The sequence below is a fragment of the Psammomys obesus genome, unplaced genomic scaffold (genome assembly GCF_907164565.1).
Source record: "Psammomys obesus unplaced genomic scaffold, mPsaObe1.curated_primary_1811, whole genome shotgun sequence".
NCBI lineage: Eukaryota > Metazoa > Chordata > Mammalia > Rodentia > Muridae > Psammomys > Psammomys obesus.
This window is the reverse complement of record NW_026585687.1, coordinates 509,826-514,537: the sequence shown is the minus strand read 5'-3', so window position 1 is coordinate 514,537 and position 4,712 is coordinate 509,826. Positions and strand designations below refer to the sequence as shown.

The window sequence follows — 4,712 nt, the reverse complement described above, 5'->3', positions numbered from 1 at the left end:
TTGGTTTGGTTTGGTTTGGTTTGGTTTGGTTTGGTTTGGTTTGGTTTCTGAGACAGGATTGTTGTGTAGGTCATCCTGCCTTAAACAATCCTCCTACCTCAGTCTCCAGCACGCTGGGATTGCAGACCTATGCTATCCTGCCTATTCAAAATTAACTTCACACAATTAAAAACAAACAAACATGAAAATGCCAGGTCTGGGAATCACGGAAGGAAGACTTCAGATTCAGGTAGTAGGCAAAAACAAAGAGTGTTTATTCTACAGAAATTGCCAACATGCAGGAGCCCCCATTCCGTAGAATGGTGACCAGGAACTGAGCATGAGGGCTCAATTTAAAAACAGTTAGGGGATGTCCCAGTGTGATTAGGTAATCTTTACGCTGATTGGTTGGTGCTCATCTAGGGGATTTGGGAGAACTCATGATTGGTTCTGTGCTTGGGGCACTTCATGGAGTGCCCAGGTAACAAAGTATTATTGAATATGTATATTTTCTAGGACAAGCGGTGGTGGTGTATGCCTTTAATGCCAGCACTCTGGAGGCAGAGGCAGGAGAGTGTCTGAGTTCAAGGCCAGCCTGGTCTAGAGAGTGAGTTCCAGGACGGCGAAGGCTACACAGAGAAACCCTGTCTCGAAAAGGCAGAAATGGTTATGGTAAGAGTAAAAAATGTGATTTCTAGTTATAAACATTAAAATATATTTATTCATTTACTTGTGCCAGGGAGTAAACCAAGGTTTGAGACTACCTTTGAGATGAGAAATGAGGCAGAGGAGGCATGGGAAGTCTGTGGTTTGGCTACATAGAGGCCAAAGGAGGAAAAAGTCAAAGTAAAGCTGTATTTCAGACACTGACTGTTACTTTTTAATTTGTTTCTTTTTACTATCTCCAGATGATGCTATCAGAAATTATGCTGCTTGTGAAGAGAGAAATTAAGCTCTTTTGGTCCAGTGAGGTTATTAAAGAATGTAATTTTCAAATCCTAGTAAAACTTTGGTAAGTGACTCAGTGGCTCTACTGAGCAGTTAATGAGAAGGGACAGGGAAGGTGGTCTTACTAAGCATCAAACGGTTCTTCATATTTACCCATTATCTAAAGATTCCGGCTATATTAAAATATTCCAGCTATATTAAAGAATAAAGAACCCTACCTCCTTTTCTGTCTTTTACGTTTTTATAGACATCGGAGACTGCCCAAGATGGTGGTTAGTTATGATAGTAGATAGATTTGGTAAGCTTTTTTGTTTTCTTTTTCTCAAGACAGGGTTTTTCTGTATAGTCCTGGCTGTCTTGTACTTGCTATGTAGACCAGGCTGGCCTTGAACTCAGAGATAGTCACCTGCCTCTGCCTCCTAAGTGCTGAGATTAAAGGAGTGCACCACCACAGTAGATTACTTGTATATGTGTGTGTGAATGTGTGTGTGTGTGTGATAGAGAGAGAGAGAGAGATAGCATCTCAATATGTAGATTAAGCTGGTCTAAGACATGGCATTCCTGTCTCAGCTACCTTATTCTTGGTAAAGTCATAAGCTACCATACCTGGGCTATAACAGTTTTGAGATCATATTTTCCTGAATGACGCTAATTACCATGATATACAATATTAGTAACATATCATCACCTGGGATGCTTGTTGAACATCCAGATTGCTGGGCAATCAGAATTTTTTATTTTATTTTATTTTTTATTATTAGTTATATTTTATTAACTCTGTATCCCAGCTGTATCTGCTCCCTCATTCCCTCCCAAACCCTCCCTCCCTCCCTCATCTTCTCCCTGCCCCTTTCCAAGTCCACTGATTGGGGAAGACCTCCTCCCCTTTCATCCGATCCTGTTTTATCAGTTATCTTCAGAACTGGCTACAAAGTCCTTCTCTGTGGCCTAGCAGGACTGGTAATCAGAATTTTGTAATTGGTCTGTTCTCCTCCTGCCTGGTGGCTGCCTCGAAGCAGCTCACAAAGTCAGGAGTGGCTAGAGACAAGAAGCATGCCTGGAATGGCCAGCAAGACCCATACAGGTATCGCACAAACCTGGCTAGTTCAACTTTACTTCCAGAGAACAAAGAATATCTACCCCTAGGGGAGTGGTTAGGAGGCTCCAAGGAGAGGTGAGCATAACTGGCTGAAACTAGGCACTTCAAGGATGCTTGATCTGAATTATACAGCATGCTCCAGTCATAAGAGTAGAATGTCAGTGCTTGATTAACAGATAGGTGCAGGGAGGGGAGAGCTAGCAGGAAGCTGTGTCAGAGATAATATATCAAGTGTGGTTAGCGGAGTCTGTAATCTAAAAGTCAGGCAAAGAGCAGGGACCCTGCCTAGGGCAGGGAGTTCTGCCTTTACCTTCAAACTTGTAATGGCTATCCGGTACGGGCAGGAACTACAATCTCAACCAACAGGGTACTTCCAACATTGGTCTAGATTGATTTAAGATTTGTCCTTTTTACTGAGGATTCCTCCTCAGATACACCAGCCCACCAGGATGAATCACTTTTGGCATGGATGCCTTTGGGAGGCAGGTAAGTTGTCACTACTTTTATTTGGTAACAAAAGGAGAGTGTCACATGTGGCATTTCCAGCCTTCAATTGGTAGTATGTGCTTGGCTAACTTCATTCAACGTAATTTTTTATATCATAAAGGGAAAACTCCAGTATAACATGTATGACACATTATACATTTAGTATTTATTCCTTTGTCCAGTAATGGCAGGGCTTTGTTAATGCCTGAAGTAATCTCAGGTCCTTAGTAAGCACACACTATCTATTGAAGAACAAAGGATGACTGGATTAAGCCAAGCAGTGTCTTCTGTTTTCCTCCTTCTTGCCACTGGTTTTTCTGTTTAACTTTTCTTTTCCTTTCTTTTTTCTTTTTCTTTTCTTTTTAGAATCTCCTGAGTGCTGAGATTACAGGTGTCAGCATGTCCACCTCTGCCACTGTCAACACCCGCCATTGCCTCTTCATGAAATGATGGCTGACCCAGGTGATTGTGGGAAGATCATAAATGGTGCAATCTTTTTGTTGACCCTCTTTGACTAGATTATAAATGGCTGTGGGTGGGGAGGGGTGGAGGTGAGTGGTACTAGGACTCAAACCTAGGTTTTGGACATACAAAACAATTCTACCACTGAACTGTATCTGGCTCTGAGGAAGATATGTTTGAAAAATGGTTTAGAATTTGCCAGATCCTATGAGTGAGTGACCTTAAAAAAGATAGTCTCACAGTGATAAAGGTAACACAGTAAGTAAGGTAAATAGAGACATACAGGCTGACGTTGACCTCGCTTCCTGTCAGGAAGACTCTTAGAGATGCCGTTTCTAAGCATAGGCCATTTGGCACAGCTGTATATCATTCTCAAATGGTTTGGGTAGACCAGATGCATCCCATTCTCACCACTGCTGAGGGCCAGAAGAGCCGAAATGGCTCCCAAGGAAAGTAAGCCCCTGTTTCGCATTTGTTTTGTGTTGGGGCTATACCTAATGCTCAATTCTGTGCCCTGCCTCTGAGTTAGACTTCCAGCCCCCCAAGCTTCTGCTTGGTAGAAAGCTTTGTTGGAACGTAGTCATTGTCATGTAGTATTGTCTGTGGCCTTTATGGCTATGACAGAGTTGAGCAGGTGTAGAGGCTGTATGCTCTGCAGACCCTCAAATATTACCACTTGGACTTTTCAGGAAGTTTGGCTATTGCCAGTGGAGATTAAATCCTCCTCCCACTTTCTTTATAGGGGATTGCCTTTACAACTGATCCTACAAATTGAAATCGGTTTGCTTCTGAATTTCTTCCTTGGAAAATGAAGATCACAAACACACATTGACACAGCAGGGCATAGTAGTTCCCTCCTGTAGTCTCAACAGAACCGGGTATTGCTTTAGGAAGATCAGGATAACAAGGCCAGCATTAGTAACGTGAGACCCATCTCAAAAAAACAAAGCTTTTTCAGACTAGATATTTATGCGGAAAGAACATTTTTTTCTTTTTATTTTCGAGACAGGGGTTTCTCTGTAGCCCTGGCTGTCATGAACTCAGTTTTTAGACCAGGTTGCCCTGGAACTCACAGAGATCCTACTGCCTCTGCCTCCCAAATCCTGGCATTGAGAACGTTCTCAACCATGCCCAGAAAGAACTCTTGGTTATGTCTCACTGTAGCCAACTAGTTTTTTCTATATGGTTCTTCCTTCTTTTCATGGATGCCTTTTAAAATCCAGTTATTCATAAGTCTCCAGAAAGTTGTAACTTAGGGTTTTCTTGTTTTGCTGTCTTGTTTTTGTTTTTGAGACACTGTCACACTGCGAAGCCCTGGCTAACCTGCCTGGTCTCATCTTAAAGATTCATCTGCCTCTTGCCTCCTCTGAGTGCTGGGATTAAAGCTATATACTACCGCACACCCAGCCTTACCTGGCTTTTAAAAAACATTTAGAAATTATTATAACATGTACGCACATGGACTATGTGATAATTGAATGTTTATTCCCTGATGCCATTTATTGAGCATGTACTCTGAGACTTAGACATGTTCCCTTTGGAATTTTTACCAAGAACCGGAAGAGCTGTGCATTCCTTAGTTGCCACCTCCATCTCAAAGACAAGTTTTCCAAGCATACATAATTTTACCTAGACCACTGCTATAAGGTCTGGATTTTGGTTTTTTGTTTTGTTTTGTTTGCTTGCTTGTTTCTCTCTCTCTCTCTCTCTCTCTCTCTCTCTCTCTCTCTCTCTCTCT

The 4,712-nt window shown here is 42.1% G+C and overlaps 1 long non-coding RNA gene across 4 annotated transcripts in view; it reads left to right on the top strand.

Annotated features, from left to right (window-relative positions):
* Nucleotides 1-4,712, top strand: part of LOC129665613 (uncharacterized) — a 49,347-nt gene that overhangs the window by 10,999 nt on the left and 33,636 nt on the right. For 3 of the 4 annotated variants that reach the window (XR_008718399.1, XR_008718400.1, XR_008718393.1), the window contains exons 2-4: nt 496-651; nt 888-991; nt 2,879-2,974. This is a non-coding gene — a long non-coding RNA (uncharacterized LOC129665613). The remainder of the gene's footprint in view (nt 1-495; nt 652-887; nt 992-2,878; nt 2,975-4,712) is intronic. The other variant, XR_008718398.1, reaches the window with a different exon arrangement.